Source organism: Vombatus ursinus, unplaced genomic scaffold (genome assembly GCF_900497805.2).
Source record: "Vombatus ursinus unplaced genomic scaffold, bare-nosed wombat genome assembly UNPS02014874.1, whole genome shotgun sequence".
NCBI classification, from domain to species: domain Eukaryota; kingdom Metazoa; phylum Chordata; class Mammalia; order Diprotodontia; family Vombatidae; genus Vombatus; species Vombatus ursinus.
Window position 1 is genome coordinate 12,613,251 of NW_020954652.1, and position 20,776 is coordinate 12,634,026.

Here is a 20,776-nt window from a genome sequence, read left to right on the forward strand (position 1 = left end):
AAGTATACATAAGAGATAGCATAATTAACACTGAATTCTAATTCTGAATATCAGTGTCTCTCTGGAGTCTTTTCTTTTCCAGAATAATTATCCCTCACTAATGTACTGTTGGTGGAGTTGTGAAATGAGCCAACCATTCTGGACTGCAATTTGGAACTATGCCCAAAGGGCTATAAAACTGTGCATATCTTTTGACCCAGCAATGACACTATTAGGTCTGTATCCCAAAGAGATAAAACAAAACAACACAACACAACAACAAGGAAAAGGACCAATATGTATAAAAATATTTATAGCAGCTCTTTTTGTGGTGGCAAAGAATTGGAAATTGAGGGGATGCCCATCAATTGGGGAAGGGCTAAACAGGTTGTGGTATATGATTGTGATAGAAGAGATAATAATAGAAGAGATAGCATAATTAAAATTAATTCTAATAGCACTGAATTCTAATTGAATCTGAAGGCCCACTTCTCCTTTGAAGCCAAAGGTACAAATGAAATAGAGAAGAGATGATTTTGTAAAACATTTGACAAATGGGTGCTATGTCTAGTCATTTAAAAATTTTGGTCCTTATGCAGATAATTTCCTAATGCTAGCCATGGAATCCACAAAATAACAGATGGGTAAAAGATTGTACTAGACCGTAATACTTTTAAAGTACTAATTTCCTGTAAACACAGGAAATTAGAAAAGACGAGCAGGGTGATGAACTAAAGCTGGGTTGACATCCAGTAATTAGGATTTCATAAATGATATGGCTTTGAATAAAATGAGAGATCTGTGGTCTTCTAATATCTTTTTGTAGAGTGCGGCATTTTGAGATTTCCAAATGCCAGAATGTTGTGGAATGAATGTGCTAGTGTAGGAAAGAGGGTCATAGACCTGGGATTATAGGACTTCAGAGAGGATTTAGTCCAACCCTCTAGTTAAAAGTTGAGAAAAGTAGGGACCAATGAGATGAATGAGTTGGTATCATGGATCTAGAGATAGCCATCTAATCCAATTCTCTCATTTTACAGATGAGAAGACTGAGGCCAAGGGAGGTTAAGAGACTTACCCAAGGTCAAACAGGTAGAGTAGTGTGTTAGAACCAGCTTGTACTGGCTTGAGAAAATCAATTGTTAAATTTTCTATATGAATGTTTACATCTCAGAAATCTACAAATGCTACAAATTGAGGATTTATTGATTTGTTGATTGTCTAGACTTAAGAAAGCAATGGACAAACTTTTGCTAATGCAAATTCAACTGAAAAGTGTGTCTTGTATATAATTGTATCCCTCTCCCGCCCCCCTCAAGCAGTTGTTAAATGTTTACTACATATTCCTGAATAGGTAGTGAGTGTCAGATCCAGCTTTGAACCTAGGTCTTCTGGGAGGACTACATATATAGGAAATCACATATAAGAGGTTTCAGCTGCAAGTCAGATGGATCGGTCCCATGGTCCTTAGGATGCACTGGCAAAACAGATAGTGAAATATTATCCTTAATGTCCTTTCCACCAATGAAACCATATTCATTTTTGATGTTGAACCATTTAACAGTGCCAAGACTTTGGTGGCAAGAAACTTTCTGCCTCAGTATCAGTGGCTACTGAGGAAGTAGAGACTACAATACCCTCAGAAGCAGTTGCTATGGTCTATCTTCACAACGTTTGCTTTCAAGGATGATGGTTTCAGAGACTAAGTTGGGAACAGAACCAGCGGTCTTAGATGGGGAGGTGGTTGTCACTTTTAAGCTTCTTGAGCTTATCTTCCCATTGGTGGCAATTGTTCACTTGGTGTTATTGATCACAAAGCAAGTTGGTCGCCTCACAAGGATTTTTTTCCCTCAATGATAGCTATAAGACTTGGGCTGGAAGTGAGACCATTAGTCTGTGGATCACTACTATTTCTAGGGATCATGGGTTCATGGTCCTGAGTCATAGCTACCCGAGAAGAGGTGGTGCTTGAGGTGGGGATGATGGTTTGACTTAGCTGGCACATGCTACTTCCGACACTCTTGGGGTGTTATAACTTCATCTAGTAGCAACTTCTCTTTGCTTCATCTTCCTCCTCTCTAAAGTGAGGGGGTCAGATTCAATGACCTCTGCAGTCCTTTCCAGCTCCAGATTTGTGGTCTTCTTTCTACTGTATGATAGATGGGCTTTTAAATAGTATTCCCATCTAGTTCTCTGAAACCCATTAAAGATCACACTAGGAGCCAACAGGTGTTTGGGGTGGGACATAGTAATGAGGACACCACTTAACAGAAGAGGAAATGATCACTAGAGGCAATGGTATGACATCAGACCCGACAGAAGGAGAATCCGTTTTTAGTACAAACAAATCAGGCGATGGCCAAAGCAGCTGAGCCCTCTAATTGTTGGGGGGGTTGGTGGTAAAAGGAGCAGCTGCCAGCTGTAAGTGAACTTGAAGGGGTCAGCCATGTGTCTATGCCAATTATAACAGCAATGGGAATGGCTCCATGGGTATCATACACCCCCATGATGATGTAGCAGCAGTAAGAGTAACATGCCAAGATGGACACTGCAGTGGCTAAGCCAATATCCGGGGGCAGCTGTTTCCAATTTATTCAAACATTGGGACCAACAACTCTGCATCATGATGGAATATGAAATAACCTCATCAAAATATTATGAAACTAGTGGAAAACTGTTTTCAAAACAAAAGTAGAGTACATTATATCATTCATTTTCCTCTAAATGTGTCAGGAGTCTCTATTTCACAAAGATCATGGAATCACAAATTTAGAGTTTTGAAGAGACCTTGGAGGTCATTGGCTCCAAACCCAGAGTCTGAAGACACAGAAATGGAGAGGTTAAGTGATTTATTCCAAGTCACACAGCAAAGGCAGGATTTGAAGTTGATTCTTCCTGACTCCAAGTCTATACTACATGACATCCTTGTTGTGTTTACCTTTCCCGGATTTCTTTAAATTCCCTTGGACAATTTTGACTTAGACATGACAAGAAATATTAATCATGGTAGATAGAGGAGGGGAAGTAATATTGCACATAATCTATGTGTGTGCATTTGTACATGCATCAAGTTCTAGCACTGAAAGATTGCTTGGCTGAGCCTACAGAAACTGGAGTCCTATATCTCTTCTTGTCCTGTACCCAACTATTGACAACAAGTCAACAAGAATTTATTAAGTGCTTATTATGAGCCAAGTACTGTGCTAATTATTGGGAATACAAAGAGAAGTAAAAAGACAGACACTCCTTGCCCTCAGGGAGCTTACATTCTAGTGGAGGAAGACAACAAACTAGGGTGTGAGGGAGGGAAAGAAGTCTGGAGAGTCTTGAATAGAAATCAGAAAAAAAGGAAGCAGTGAACATAGATGGCCTGGGCACTGGACTTAAAATGGAGTTTCAGGAAAGAGCTGACTAAACAGAGAAAGGGGCCATAGAAATGGAGAGATCTTCCAGGATGAGATGGCTGCTGGAACATGTTGGATTGTGGGCTAGGTTTACTTCTGGGAAAGCCTGAACTCAAATTAAGGGGCTTAGTTTCCCCATTCCCACCATCATTGCCTTGTTGACAAATTCCTGTTTCACAGGATGATGTTAATTATGATAAAAGTGATTACTCATTTCTAGGGCACCCAAGAGAGGGAGAAAAGGACCCAGTTTGCAATTGGAATCAAGTGTGGGGAAGGTGGCTTATTCCCCCCACTTAAATAAATATTAAACATGGATGAACCATGTCAAGCATTAACAGAATTACTGGAATTAATAGGACTCAGAAACTTGATTTATGATGATGGGTTGCAATTGGCTGGGAGGTTAATATTTAAGCATGGTCAGAACATAAAACAGTTTTGCAATGCTGTCAGTCAGACTACTGAACTTTCACCTCGGCTGAGCAGCCCAGCTTAATATTTCTGATGGCTGTTCTCTCTGATACAAATTTCCTTCTCATCAGTCCCCCCCTTCCTACTGCCACCCCAAGCCCAACCCCAACTGTTTCTGCTTCATGTCAAAAATATGGACCCTTTTAAACTTTCTTCTTCAGACATGGAAACACACAGGGGAAAAAGCTAGCCTAATCATGGTTGTTTCTATGCTCCAGTTGGCACTAGGAGTATGGAGGGAATGAGTATTACTAATTACTCCATCCCTTTACCTAGAAGCTATATTTGTCACACAGTAGAGTCATAGCCTTTTTGAAAAAAAGACTTAGTACTCTGCTTCCTTGCTGCCGTCATGGGGGCAGGGGAGAGGGGTTAGGGGAAGACCATGGAACCACTCTGGTTGTTGCTACATCATTCTAAAATACCAAGTTCTTTCAGCACTGGGTCACTGCCTGGCATCCACAAATGCCCAATCAATGTCCTTGGAGTCCCCAAAATTTCCAAGGAAGCTTTGCATGCATGCTCCCTGGTATGCTCTTAAAAGATTCATGACAACCTTATTACAGCACACATATTTTGATGTTTTATTACTACTTTTTTTAAACTGCTTTTTATTTTTTCAGTCATTTCTGCTTCCATTGCCAGTGAGCCTTCCCTTCCAGAAAGAAAGAAAAAAAAACTTAAGCAAAACCAACTAATAGAGTGACTTCATTTGCAACATAAAGCAATGTCACACACCCATATTATCTTAGCTCTCTACTGAAAGGAAGGAGGTTTATTTTTTCTTTTCTCCTTTGGGGTCCTATATATTTTTACACACATATACATATACATGCATATACATCTTTCTAACCTGTTGAGGTCATTGTTTATTGTTGTTTGTCCTTCGTTTTCATAGAGCACCAATGACATTACAATGTTGGGGTAAAATAGAAGATAAAGACTGGTCTTGACTTGTATATGAATTGGATTTAAGTGAGGCAGAGTTGCAGTCACCAGCCCCGCTCCCTGTTCCAGAGTCAGTGAAGTCTGGTGGCAAGATAAAAGTCAGGATGACTGGTGATGGCCTAGGATGCAGTGCATGACCTTAGCCTTTTCAATGTTTGACCAGCTCTAAGTACAACGTGCTTCAGCTGCTCTCATGGCCATTGGAACAAATTGTTCCCATATGCCCATTGCACCAGGGAAGTCTTTACACGTGCAGGATAGACATCCCCCTAACTCACCAATGGGTTTGAGGCTTGTCAGTTACCCTCAATCTGGTTTAGCTAGCCTACCGAGACAGTTTTACTGGGGTGTGGCAGCTGTGTATGCTACAGCTTCTTGGAGCCACAGGTGAGAGTTGGGTGATAGGGGGATGCCAAAGGTGGGTGAGCAGCCCTGAAAAGAGCTTGGCAATTCCTGACACGAGAGGGGCTAGTGCTCCGTGAACATGCCATACAGGTTGTAGAGTATATGGATTGAACAGAGAGCAGAAATGCCCTGTGTGGCCTTTCCTGGAAAGCTTGTAGGTGGGACTCAGAATGAAATGGTGGTGCTGATATAGCCCACAGGAAGTCAAACTCGGAAAAGAAATGCAGTGATACATGCTGTAAATGCTTTCAGGAAGTTACTTAATCTTAAATCCGGACCCATTAACAATTTGTGACAAAGCAACATTTTTCATTTCTTGGAGAGGAGAGGAAAATGAGGATAACAATCATAATATTTTTCATATTCTAAATGAGTGGAAGAGGAAAATATTTGGAGCATCTTATGTACTGTTGTGAAATTCTAGAATTAAACAGTAAGGAGTAATTATAAACACATATAATCTTAAAATTACATTAATGTTAATGTTTTTATTTCTAAGATGATTAATAGTATGTTGTTTATAATAATCTAAGAGACAGATGTCAGAGTAAGTTATAAAGTTTTAGATCATAAATGTCTCCCTTCCCAGTGTGAAATAACATATATCATCCCCTGCCCCAAACACACACACTGCTAAACACTCTCTCCTCCCTGGATTTTCTTGACACTGTTCTCTCCTGGTTCTCTTCCTATCTGCCTAACTGCACCTACCCTCTCTTTGTGGGTGTACTACAAGGATCTGTCCTGGGTCCTATTCCCTTTCCTCTCTAAACTTTTTGTTTTTAGAGATCTCAGCTCCCATAAGTTCAACTATCACTTTTATGCAGATGACTCCCAGATCTGGATATTCAACCTCAGTCTCTCTCCTCAAGTTTTACATCACCATATACTTACTAGGTATTTCCAGCTGGGTATCATGTCATCAACTCAAACTTACTACATCTAAAACAGAACTATCTTTCCCGCCTCCATTTCCTAACTTATCTATTTCTGTTCCTTTCAGTCACTATTCCTATGCTTGGAGTGTATTACTCCCTCACTTCTACTTCTTGGAATCCCTAGCTTCCTTCAAAAATTAGTTTAATCACCACCCCCGACAGGAAGCCTATCCCTCCTGTGCAGTTGCTACTGACTTCCCCCTAGAAATTGCTTCATATAAATTTTGTGTTTAATTTTCTATGTAGATGTTTTTCTCTAACAGTACGTAAGCTATTTGAGAGACTGGACTCTAGTTTTTTGTCTTTGGATACCCTGAGCCTAGTGCAATGCTTGACATATCATAGGCATTTCTTAAATGCTTGTCAAATAAAATTTAATAAACTAATAATAATCTACCTTTAATAGAATAAATGCATTAAAAATTTTCTTCTTTAATATACATCTAAGTATATACCAAGGCAGGCATAATTTGGCACTTTTTGTTCAATTACCCCTCTTTTCAGATTTACTGAGTGAGATTTGCTTCCGTTATTTGGACTCACCTGATGGCCCCTATCACCTGCTGCCTGACTTTGCCAAGAGACCAATCACACCTTTTTTTTTTTAAGTTGCCAGAGCTATTGTCTATGTCAATTTTTATTTTGTAAATTTCAAAATCCCCTTCAAAAATATTGCTCCTATTAAAGGCACACAAGTTGACACAGAATATTCTTGGGCATTTTGTAATAAAACATTTCAGTGTTTCTTTAAATTTTCATGCTCTTCAGTATAAGAAATTCAAACTTCATTCTGATGCCAAACACCTGTGATCTGTTCTTTTCCATCCTTTTTTGAATGCTACAGATTCTTTTTTTTTAAGCTTTCTGATAATTTTCCTGTGTAGATGAGAATACCTCCCAAATGAAGATTCTGTGGTTCTCTTCTCATTGGACGTTATTTAACCTTTTAAAAATTCTAGATCAGAGTCATTTGGTCAGTTTTCAATCACTTGAAAAAATATTCATTTTTCACAACTTTTTTTTCCTTTCAGCTATTTTCATGTTAAATATTAGATGAGAGATCTTAAAAACAACATGGTTGCTCTCATTACCATTAGCAGACATTACAGTAAAATTTATCAGAGGAGCTTTCTATTCCTTGAAATAAATGTACCCAAGTGAAATTGGGAATTTTCAGGAAGTGGAGAGGTATTGTGGATAGAGCACTGAGCTTGTACTGAGAAAGTTTTGGTTCAAGTCTCACCTCTCTGACACAATGGCTGTGACCCTGGGTAAGACATGTATCTTCTCAGTGCCACAGATAACTCTCTGGGACTACAAGTTGGAAGGCAGCTAGTGACCTACATTGGTAGAAGTAATTTCATCACCCAGAATTCCCTACAACAACAAAATCATAAATTTGGACCAAAAGAACAAACATAAACCATGAGATCAAGGGAATGGTCTAGAAACCATTAACACATGTGCCTCTTTACCACTGTACTCTCTCACCCTTCCCACGGAGACTACATGCATTTGTGGGATAATGTGCCTTAACTTTATGGGGGTGAAGTTTTGTAACTACTGTTTTTTCTATGTTATCTTAGTGAAGACTTTTGCTTTGAGCTAATTATTTTTACTATCTGACTGTTAATGGGTAACTCACCAGTGGGAAGTATGTACCCATGGGAAATCCAAGAATCTTTAGAGTAGCAGCCATCCTTGGGGGACCCAGTCTACGAATGTGAATTTTCTTTTAGGTTCAATGTCTGGTTCTCCAGTGCTCTTGAACAGGGCATTTTCTGAGCCATTTATGATCTAAAACTTTAAAACTCATTCCAAAATCAGTCTCTTAGAAATATTATTACAAACAACACACTATTAATTATCTTATAAATAAAAAACATTAAAGTTAATGTAATTTTAGATTTTATGTATGTATATATATATATTTATAATTACACCTTACTGTTTAATTATAGAATTTCACAACAGTACATAAGATGCCCCAAATACTTTTCTTTTCCACTCATGCAGAATGTGAAAAAATATAGCCTTTTGAAGGGCTATGACATGCCTCTTCTAAACTTGTTGATGTAGCAACAGGAATCAGCTGTTGAAGGTGATGAAGGTGATGAAGGTGACCACCCAGAGAAAATAGTTAGTGTAATAAAATGGAAAGAGTTGAACTAGAAGTCATGAACCCAGGGTTCTTGTCTATTCTCTGCCACAAACTAACCATGTGGCCTTGAGAGATAATTTTTACCTTCCTGGATGTTATTTTGAGGAAAAATAATACTTCCTATGAAATCTTGGAAGATGATAACAAGTAAGTTCTCCTGCAATGCAACTGTGAGAGGAAGATCTTGATCTTCAGCAAGGAAGCAATTTAGGGCAGGGGAAAGCTACTAGCTGTGAAGTTGTAGAGTTCCTGTGCTGGGTTCAAATCCTGCCTTCTAAAGTATCTACTTGTATGACCTTGAAAAAAATCACAACTTTCTTGGAATTGTTTCTACATCTGTAAAATGAGATGGTTGAACTAAATGGCCCCCAAGGTCCTTTTTGGTTACAGATCTATGAATTTATGAGACCATTCAGACCTAGATATGAACATGAGGTTGGGGAGCAGCTGTAAGATGTTAACTTCTGCCTGATACCTGGGTCAGGGGATAGGCTGATGCTTGTTAAAGGCAGAATAATGAAGCTGAACAACAGTAAAGGTAGGAAGCTGTGATGATGATTGAATGTAGTTTGGGAAGGAGTAATATCTGCCAGACAGGGAAGAGGGATGTGGCATAATAATTGTAATGCCCTATAATCAGAATCAAGGTTTGAATAAGATTATGCTAATAGTCCGTGCTGCTTGCTGGAACCTATATATTGTTGTTATTGTCTAGTAATTTTTCAGTAGTGTCCAACTCTTCATGACCTCATTTGGAGTTTTCTTGGCAAAGATACTGGAGTGATTTGCCATCACCTTCTCCAAGGACCCTGTATACAAGCAATGAATGAATGAATGTGTTTAACCTCTCTACATGACCTTGTGAATAGATCTCTATATTTACATAATGGAATGGGAAGACACTAGGGAAGAATATTAGAACTCTGAGGAGTATATAAAGAAGTATCATAGAGGATGGAGTAGTTAACATTGAAGGTCCCTTTTAGTTCCACTGTCCTAAAAATGACAGATGAGTAAGTTAAGCTTTCTTGTTAGCCACACAGGTATGGCTTCGCTTTACAATTACCTCCATTTAAATTGTTTGAGCAAATAAGCAAGCAATCACTGTACCATAGTTTTTGGTGGTTGACCCTAAATAAAGGCTCAAAATTAAATAAGTAAGACTGATAATAATGTCATTTAAAATCACTCATGCTAGATGGCCAAGAGAGTGAGGATAACAAAAACAATGATAATGAAGATTAGCCTAGACTAATTTTAGAGCCCCTTTAATCTCAGTTATTTATAAGATGGAAACCTTTATGAATTCATGGTACTCCAGGAAAATAAATTCCAAAGTCCTATGAAAATGATGCCGACCATATCTGTTTTGATTGGTCACACTGGTACTATGGGTGGTTGTATATTTCAGATTTAGGAATGGAAGCCAGGACTGGGAGAGCCTGGATGGGACCAAGGAAGAAGGAGAAGTGCCATTAAAGGAATAGGGCAGACATGTAAGAAATAGGGCAGAGATGTATAGAAATAATAGAGCTCAGGCCAGAGCAGTGGATCTAATAATACAGAAACAGTCAGGAGCTGGAGATTATGAAGAAGCTATAGATCTGTGCAGAAAAGTGAGTCAAAACAAAGGCAAGTAGTCAGGAACCAGGGAGAACAGAAAATAGAGGTTGTGGTTACAACTAATACTACCAGCCACTCAAGTACCGTAACCACAACAGAGAAGCTATTACGGGAGCAGATAGAGTGCAGCATGGATATTCAGAACTGAAGTAGTTTATAGGTCCATCGAACTTACAATGAATCAGTGAGATCAATCAAAATTAATAGGGAAGGAATAGGACTACATGAGTGGCAAGGTCTTTCTTCAGACAAGCTCTTTTTTCCTCTTGTCCCATCTTCGTCTCCTCTTCCCTCCCCCTCCCCCCATTCTTCTTCTCTCTTTACATTGTAGGGAAGGGGTGGCAATGGGAAAATTTTGGAGCAATTGGGTACTTAATGTGGTTTTTCCCTAAGGGTCTTCCCTTCAGATCTTCTCTCTTTCCCTTGGTAATCTCAATCATTCCTCTGGCTCCAATTAATACCTCTTTGCAGTTGACTCCTGTCATAGATTTAAACATTATCTAACCTTGCCAATGCTTCCAATGACTGCTTGCTTATCGCCATTATGTGTAAACATGTTTTGATCCAAGAGTATTTTAATGTATGCAAAACCCAGTATGTTTTGAAAAGCATATGTTTACCTATATAAAAATAACATATTTACTTTCAATATGATTGGTTGTTGGATTAAAAAAAAAAACTATGATGCAGCTTAGGTAGAAAACAGTTTAAAGACTGGAGGATCTGACTCTCCCCAGTTCAGATTGATGTGCTCCGACCCAGTGCATCCTGCCTAGTGCTGGGTCCTATCCCTGCTGCTGCCCAAAACCTCCCTGGTCAAGTAGTCCAACAACCAGAGCTTCTGCTCCTCCAGACCAGATCTTAAACCGAGGTCATTCACAGCCTTCTTCCTGCATCAATAGGTTCAAGTTGCATGCTTGTCTTCCTAAAATAAAATTCTTTTTCTATGGAATCTTTTACTCTTGCCAGTAATTCACATTAAATGTTAGAATCATAAAAACACAACTTATCACAAGTCCCAAATCTATATCATCAGTCTTGCTCTATCTCCTCAACCGGAGACCACCTTCTCCAATTGCTTCTAGGTTATTTCCATTTGGTATCCTTCTGCTCTCTATCTCTTGTTTGGTCATGAGTTTATAACTCACTTAACTTTTCATTTAAGGATTTGGATGCTATACCACTTGGTGCATATATGTTTTGTACTGATATTACTTCATTTTCTATGGTACCTTTTAACAAGATGTAGTTGACTTCCTTATCTCTTTTATTTAGGTCTATTTTTGCTTTTGTTTTGTCTGAGATCAGGATTGATCTACCCTTGCTGAAACATAATTGTTTTTACTCCAGCGCCTTATCTTGACTCTATGTGTCTCTCTCTGTTTCAAGCGTGTTTCTTATAAACAACATATTGTGGGATTCTGGTTTTTGATCTACTTTGCTATCTGCTTCCCTTTTATGGGAGAGTTCATCCCATTCATATTCACAGTTATGATTACTAACTATGCATTTCCCTCCATGCTATTTTTCTTCCTGTTTGTCCTCACTTTCCTTTTACTCTTTCCCTCCTTGACATTGTTTTACTTCTATCTACCACCTCTCCTGATCTGCCTTCTCTTCTGTCATTCCCCACCTCCTTTATTTAATTTGTTCTGCTCTTACTTTCCTGTCAGGTAAGATAGATTTTTATATTCAACTGGTTGTGTATATGATTCTCTCTTTGAGCCAATACTGATGAGAGTGAGGTTCGAGTGATGCCCATTGCCTACCTCCCCCATCTTTCCGTCTACTGTAATAGCTTTTTCATGCTTCTTCGTGTGAAATAATTTACCCCATTCTGCTTCTCCCTTCCTTCTGCACCCAATGTGCACCTGTTTCTCATTCCTTATTTTTAAAATGTCATTCCCTCAGATTCACCTTATACCTGTAGCCTCTGTTTATGTATATTCCTTTTAACTGTACTATTAGTGTTATAATTTTTAAGAATTGCAAGTATCATCTTCCTATGTAGGGATATAAACAGTTCAGTTCCATTGAGTCTCTTATGTTTTCTTTTCTCCTTAATGTTGCAGGTGCTAAGTCCTATGTAATCCTGATTGTGTCTTCCCAGTATTTGAATTGTGAATTTTGAATACTGCAGTATTCTTTCCTTGATGTTATAGTTCTGTAAGTTGGCTATTATATCCCTTGGAGTTTTTATTTTTGGATCTCTTTCCGGAGGTGATCAGTGAATTCTTTCAATGCCTATTTTGCCCTCTGATTCCAGGATAGTGGAATTTTCTTTGATAATTTCTTGAAAGATGCTGTCCAGGTCTTCCTCTTGGTTAAGGCTTTCAGTTAGTCCAATGATTCTGACATTGTCTCTCCTGGATCTATTTTCTGGGTCAGTTATTTTTCCAATGGGGTATTTTACATTTTCTTCTATTTTTAATTCTTTTGAATTTGTTTGATTGATTCTTGATGTCTCATAGAGTCATTAGCTTCCACTTGCCCAATTCTAACTTTAAGGAACTGTTTTTAGCTTTTGTACTTTCTTTTGCATTTGGCCAATTTTCCTTTTTAAGGAGTTGTTTTCTTCAGTGGATTTTTATATCTCCTTTTCCATTTGATTAATTCTACTTTTTAAGCAGTTCTTTCCTTTTTCTAAGCGTTGAGTCTTTTTTCATAATTCTCTTGCATCACTCTCACTTCTTTTCCCACTTTTTCTTCTACCTCTCTTATGTGATTTTAAGTTCTTTTTTGAGCTCTTCCCTGAGTTCTTTCTGGGCCTGAGACCACTTCTAATTTTTCTTTGGGGTTTTGCTCACAGGTTTTTTGACATTGTTGTCCTCTTTTGAGTTTGTGTCTCTCTCTTCCCTGTCACCATAATAACTTTCTATGGTCAGAATCTTTTTAATATTTTTTTTGTTCATCTTTTTTGGCCTTTTTCCTCTCTTTTAAATTTGAACTCTGCTCCCAAGGTGGAAGGGGCACTGTCTCAAGCTTCTTGTGCCAGGGGCTGCAGGCCCTGGCTGTTTACCTGGTGCTGCACTGATGTTGCCCTGAGGACCACAGAGGACCCTCATGGCTGGTGATATGCTGAGGGGGTAGGGTGGGCGGAGGCTGGTGCTGTTGAAGGCCATAGGGATCTGTCTGGTGCTGTGTCGGGGTCCGAGTGCTGGTTGTCTGGCATGAGCTGAGACCATTGGGGGTGTTTCTGCATTTTTCCAGGGCTACACTGAAGCACCTGGTGGTCTAGCCCCTAAAGGCTGCCTGTTTGCTTGGGGCTATGTGGAAGCATGTGGCCAGAGACCAGCTCTGGCAACTGCCTATTTGTTTAGGCACCTGTAGTGTTGGCACATAAGGTTGGTGTCTACCTGTTTGTCGGGCCGTGCTGAAGCATGTGGTGGTTCTTAAAGCTGGAGTCTGCCTATTCCCCTACCTATGGTGAGGCATGTGGGGGTTCCTAGTGTTGGCATTTGCCTGTTACACCACACTGGGGCTCAGCATCTCCTGCTTGTTTACTGAGGTGGGGCTTGCTGCTGGCTTGGTGAGACACCTCCTGTCCTGGACTGCGTTGCCCTTCTACCTCAGTGAGACTGACCTATCTTGCTGATCTTCCAAGTTTCTTGGGCTAAAAGATTGTTTCACCCCATTTTTTTGCTCTTTCTGCTGTTCCAGGATTTGTTTTGGGGCGCTATTTTATGACTGTTTGGAGGTGAATATGGGAGAGTTATGGCGATTTACTGCTTACTCTGCCATTGTGGCTTCTGGAAGTCCCTAACCATGGTATTTAATCAAGAGTTAATTTCCTGCCAAAATGACTTGTCAAGGATTTACTGATTTTAACTTCTTCCTCTGAAATTTAATTGGACTCAGTGGTCAATTTTTTCATCTACTATCATCAGATTGAAAGTTCTTCAAACTCATTATTTTTTCTAGTACAATGACTTGAATAGTAGTCAAAGCAAAGGAAAAAAAATCAATTATCCTTAATGTCTTGATATGTTTAATTTGGCTCAGAATGACTGTTCAACCCCTGTAATCTGCTTTGGGGTTCAATTTAAAGTAATGACTAATCTAGAAAGCCATATTTAGTTTCCAATCTAGTTAACCAAGACTATATCCTTTTCCTTGAGCAACACAAAGAATTTTTTTTCTTTCTCATCTCTATAATAGTTTTTTTTTTGCATAGAATTAATGCCTTCCTCAACCTCATGTAATATATGTGAAATTATGGAAGAGAGTGAAGGAGACTGGTAGCAAATGCTATATGATACATTGAAAAGTTGTTGGGGAGTCAGAGAACCTGGGTTCAAATCCCAGCTCATTTCTTAGCTCTATGACTTTACATAATCTCTCTGGGCCTCCATCTTTCAAATAAGGGGAGTAAACTAGACAGCCTTTGAGGTGCCTTATAGGTCTGAATCTGTGATTCTGTTATTCACAATGAAGGCATTTCTGGACAATAGGATGGAGGGGGAACTTTTGCAAGGTTTTAAATGCGCATACCAACTATTATCCCCATTAATATGTTTAGATTTCAGGCTGGTAGGAAATGGATTTCAGCAAATTTTTTTTGAAGCACAGGTCATGCTTTTCATTATTATTATAGTTCCCTCATTGCCTGGTCCTTAAGTTTTCACTTAAAATATTATTGTTCTGTCTCTATATCATTCCTTAGGTTTATCTATATTACTCCCCTGCTCAAAATTTTTTGCTGGTTCCCCATTGTTGACTTGACTTTCCACTAAAGGAAATGGCTTTCCTGGATTTAAAGCAAAATTGTTTTCAAATGAGGTTTGTAGTCCGTAAGTCATAAAGTAATGTTTTATATCATTTTAAAGGTACCTCAACTCTGAGAAATTGTTGTGTAGTAGATGGAAAGTCAGCCTTGTAACCTGGAAGACCTTTGTTCATACTGGTTGTTCTGAGCTTGAGCAAATCACTTAAACCTTCCAGTGATGTCAGAAGTGTAAATACTTCAACCACAGGCATGTGGACCACAACACTCCCGAGTGGCCTGAATAGATTAAAATGTAATTGGGAAATATTTTTAAAGAATAAATAAAAAATACAATAAAACACAGATAATATTAATATGTGGTTTTCAAAGTCATACTGCCAGTCATCCTTACGTACAGTTTAGTTGATCCTGTTTTTATTTGGGTTTGACACAACTGCCCTCTTAAGCCAAATGTTGCAAAGAAGGTCCAGACCTACATTGCTAGTGGAGTTTACTTACCAGGGAGTATCATATTACAGTGAAATAATATATCTATTCCCTGGCCCCATCTTCATGTTATTCAGTCATTTTTCTGTCATGTCTGACTCTTCATGACCCTCTTTGGGGTTTTCTTGGCAAAGATACTGGAGTGGTTTGCCATTTCCTTCTCCAGACCCTGTCTTCATCTTTGGCCTTCTCTATGAGAACCTTGGCTTACAGAGCTCATGGGTAATGTCAGGAACTAGGAAAGGACAGCATGGGAATATATATGGTCCAAGGCAAAGACTGGCTTTAAGAATTGTTAACCAAATGAAAGAAAATAACATTGATATCTGAATTGAATGTGCCGAAAGGAAGATTTCTGAATTAAAAGTAAATGGGACTAAGATAAAGTTTACTCATCCTTCTTCATTATAAGAAATGGCTCTCTGGAAGGGGATGATCGTTTATTGATTGATAGGTGAGAAATCAGGGTAGTGAGGTGATGCTAGATAGATTGCTGAGCCTGGTGTCAGGAACACTCATCTTTATGAGTTCAAATCTGGCCTCAGATACTTACTAGCTGTGTGAGCATGGGCAAGTCACTTAATCCTGTTTGCCTCAGTTTACTTATCTGTAAAATGAGCCAGAGAAGGAAATGGTAAAACACTCCAATATCCATGCTAAGAAAACCACAAATAAGGTCATGAAGAGTTGAATATGACTGAAACAGCTGAACAGCAGCAATGTGAGAAACATTCATGATGTGGACATCTCAGCCATGTTGGCTAGAGCAAAACTCTTGGTTTGGCATGCTTTTGTTGATCCAGTGGAAATACAAAGATTGATATTCATCCATAGGGTAATGATATCAAGAGCTGGAAGGGAGCTCAGAGGTCATCTAGTCCAAATCTCTCCTTTTACAGGAAATTGAGCCTTCGAATGACTAAATGACTTGCCCATAGTAATACAGGAAGTAGCTTTGAACCTGGGGCATCTGGATCTAGAAGTCGTGCTCTGTCCACCAAACTGGTGATTTGCCCACATTGTTTCTCCAACATTGGTCACATTTTTGGCTTAATGGGATTGAATGGTATTGAAATCTTGTGCTAAAATTACAAATGTGTTACTGGGGTACTAGATTTAGCAAGTTTGATCAGTAAAAGTATATACTGGAGTACTTACTATGTTCCTAGCATCATTTTGTTGTGGGGAATTTAAAACCATTTAAGAAAAGAGTCAGTGTGATCTAGTAGAAAGATCACATAGACAATATGTCAGAAGCAGGACCTGAACCTAGGTCTTGTCTTTGAGGCTGGCTCTATATGCAGTTATAGGTAAACAGTTAAAATGAAAGGGCTAGTGTCCTAGGATGCTGTTCCTTATTCAGGATAGCCAAAATAATGAGCAAGGGGAAACATTAAAAAAATCCAGCATATTAACCATCAGCAAGCCTGGAATTTTAGAGGCATCTTTTTTAATTAAACAATTCTTATATCCAGAAAACTGTAAAGAAACTGGCTCTGCAAGGTGCCATGGCAGCATATGAAAGACAGAAAAACAGTAGGAAGCCTGTAGACCTTCCTGCTGTGAGCAAGCTAAGTGTGGGAAGAAGGGAGGTAAAGAAGAATGGAGAAACAAGAAGGAAGGGAAAGAGAAAAGAATGAAGGCCAGTTCCTTTGTATGCACTAGACTTGGAGTAGAGCCGTAACTAACAAACATTTTGATTTGTTTCTGGACTGGACTTTTGGTGTTACTGAAGTAGAGAACTTTGGATGAACACCTCTCCCCCACCACCACCAATGAATGTTAGTGGGATACTTTTCCACAACTTTTAGTCTTTTCTTAAAAAATAAATTTAATTGATTTATTTTATTTTTGCGTCAGTTAATCAATAAGTATTTATTAGGAAGGAAGGAAATAAACATTTATTAAGTGCCAGGCACCAGGCTAAACGCTTTACAAATATTATTTTGTTTGATCCTTGTAATAACCCCGGGAGTTAGTTGCTATTATTATCTCCATAACAAGGAAGTTGAGGCAGTCAGAAGTTAAGTGACTCATCCAGGATTACACAGCTAGTTAAGTGTCTGAGGCCTCATTTGAACTCAGATCACAACTTAGCTATCTTATTAAGTGTCAGGCATTGGACTAACAATTGGAGATATGGAAAAAGACAAAAACATTGTCTTTGAGGAATTCACAAATCCTGCCATCCCCTTTCAGAGAGCCATTTCTTATAATGAAGAAGGATAAAAGAGAAAGAAACAAAAAAGTTTCATAAAACAACATATATAAAAAAGTCTACTATTACATGTAGTACTTCATAACCATAGTTCCCCATCTCTGCAAAGAAGGTGAGGGTTGGGAAGTGTCTTCTCCTATCTCCACTTTGGAGCCAAGCTTGGTCATTATAATTTTGTAGTTTTAATTGTTGTGTCATTCTTTCTATTTTCATTTGCATCTTAGAGAGTTATCTGGGGGGCACTGAGAGATTAAGTTGCATTCCCAGGATCGCACAGCCAATGTGTATCAGAGTCTGGGGTTGAACTAGGGATTGGCTCAGAGACTGGCTCAATCACCAGTGCCAAGCTACCACTACCTCTTTTGATGTAGCTTTGAGTAATACTTTGTTCTGTCATTAAAGGGGGCCAACTTAAGGAATTATGGTGCCCATAACCTATTTATCTTTTTATGTCATTAAAGCATTTCACCTTTTGACCAAAAATGGTACATTTCTTCTCTGTAATTTGCATATTATCCAGATGCCTCTGCCTTTCTGAAAGTTTTTGAAAAATCCCAACTTCAAAGTTGCTGAACATAAAAACATAGTGAGTTTGTTGAAGACAAACTGCTACTAACTCAAAAGATTTTTATGACTAGATTTTGTCATTTGAATTTATTACTCCTCTCTCAATTTATGTGTTTGGAGTCTAGGTACCCTGTGACTCTTCATGACCCTGTGACTCTTCATGATCCTGTGGCCCATAGTATGACAATGCTGTCCATAGGGTTTTCTTAATAAAGATACCGGAGTGGTTTGCCATTTCCTTCTCCAGGGGATTAACACAAACAGAGGTTAAGTAACTTGTCCAAGGTCACGCAGCTAGTGAGTGTCTGAACTACCAAGTATCAAATCCAGATTTGATTTGAACTCAGTTCTTCCTGACTCCAGGCCTAGCACTCTATATCCACTGTGCCACCTAGCTGTCTCCTTAGGCACCCTTAGTCCAAGGCAACTTAATAGATGTTTTGCAGATAGATTCAGCAATCGCCTTAGAATTGGGAGAACTTGAGTTTAAATCCTGCCCCGATACCTAATAGCTCTGAGACCCTTAACAGTTCAAGTAACCTCTCTCAAGCTTCAGTTTTCTCATCTGTAAAATGGGGATAATAATAGCACCTATCTGTCAGAGTTGTGAGTATCAAATGAGAACATGTCTGTAAATTGCTTAGCAAGTCTTGAAGCGCTATATGTATGCTAGATATTATTATTCTGACATGCTCAGAAAATCCTTTGTCTGTCTATACAAATACGATTTAAGGTATTTAAGTTCCACAAGCAATATCGTAACATTCAGTTTTAATCTGCAAGCATTTCTGAATATCTACTATGTGCTTAGGAAATGTAGAAAAAAAACAAACAAACCGCAAAACACAGAAGCTTCTCTCACATTTACAATCCAACCGGAGAAATAAAGTTTACGTTGTCGGAAGTGTCACTAAGACACCCCCCTGCCATCCCCACTAATAGGGATTGGAGCCAGTTATGGATGTGTGTGTACCTGCTTCTTAGACTGAATCTCCCTAGACCATGTCAGAGCCACTCGTATTAGTAGATGTTTACCTTGGAGGGAAGGCAGCTGAACACCAAAGTGAAGAGAGCTTGCTGCTGCTTATTGGAGTGACCGATCATCCTGTATAAACTAGAAAGGAGAATATGGATGCTTTCCTGATGCTGAGATAGCCAGGTGCTAACAGGGTAGTAAGATTCCCAACTACAAAGAATATACTTCGGAATCAGAAATAGACCAATAAGTCACCCATGATGCAGCTGCCTTCAGAAAAATATACCTAAATAGAATGGTATGTATGCTTTTTTCTCATTGGGCCCAGAAAGAAGAACTAGGAATGATGATGGAGAGTGGAAACAAGCAAATTTAGATTTGACAGAAAGGGAAAACTGCTCATCAATTAGAACTTTTGGTCAGTACAATGGGTTGTCTTGGTTAATAATGGGTTCCCCTTCACTGAAAGTCTTTAAGCAAAGACTGGATGACAGCGATATTGTAGAGAGGATATTTGCTCAGGTATGGGTTGTACTAGATGTCCACTGAGGTCCCTTCCAAACTCTGAAATTCTGTGATTTGTATTTAACTTCATCAGATTCTTAGAACTTTTCAGAACTCTGAGGATTTGTTGTTTCTGCAGTGCAAAAATGTATCTCTAAAAATGGGTTACACGTAAATCTATGCAACATTTTACAGCAAGGCACATGATTCTATGATGAAAATGGTACAGCTAGATACAGATAGAAGATAGATAATATAGCATTCATTAAGTGCTTACTATGTGCTAGGTACTGTGCTAAGTACTGGGAATGCAAATACAAGTATAAAAACAAAACAGTTCCTGCCCTCAAGGAGTTTGCATTCTAATAGAGAAAGACAACATATAAAAGGAAGGTGAAAAGGTATGGAGGGGAGAGACCCATGTAGGGCAAGGTTCAGAGAGTTCAGAGAGTCATGAACTAAACCAGTCTTGGAGAAAGCATGGCTGGTGTGGATGCTTCCTCAAATGGAGGTTCAGGAAAGAGATCACCAACAGGAGGAGGCCATTGTACAAGTAAAGGCATTGTCGGTATGAAGATGGCCACTGAGAGTTATGGTCTGAAATAGGTCTGTAGAGGAAGCATGTTTAGCATGGATGCTTCCTCTAATGGAGGTTTGAGGATGAATTCATCAATCAGACGAGGAGAAGATGGCCCTTGAGTCAAATGTTCAAAAGGAGTCCAGGGAGTCAAGTTATCGGCTGAAAGAGGTTACTTCAGATATAAGTATCTATTAAGCTGAAAACAGTTTTGTAGCTTAAAGTTCAAGTAGCTTTGTTTGAATAAATGTTTTGTAGCAAGGACAATACTGATGAGATTTATTGTCTCTAGTTGATGGCAACAAATGTTAGTATTCCCGTATATCATTTTATATACCCTGGAATACCTATTTATGTTACAGTAACAAGTACATAGTAGTATTATATTAGAAATTTTCAAATAACACTTTATAAAATATTTGAGTACAAGATACATAAATCCACCAAATTGTCACATATATCTATGGCTCTCATTAGCCAATAAAACAGAGAAAATCCTCTGCCATTAAAATTAAAGTCCCCTGTGCTCCAGTATAAGACAGGTCAAATTGCATCCATATGAGTCCCATAATATCCATTTACCATCTCATTATTATTTGTCCCTTCTATACACAGAGCTTTAGGACACAAATGTAAGCCAAATGGCTCCTTTAAGAATTTTGTTTCATCCCATTAAATTCCTCATTCCCTCATTCACACTCAGGCATATCTGGTGCTAAATCAATTTTAGAAGTAATGAAGAATTTTTATTGCAATTCATCATCCTTTAAATTTATTTTTTTCATTCTGT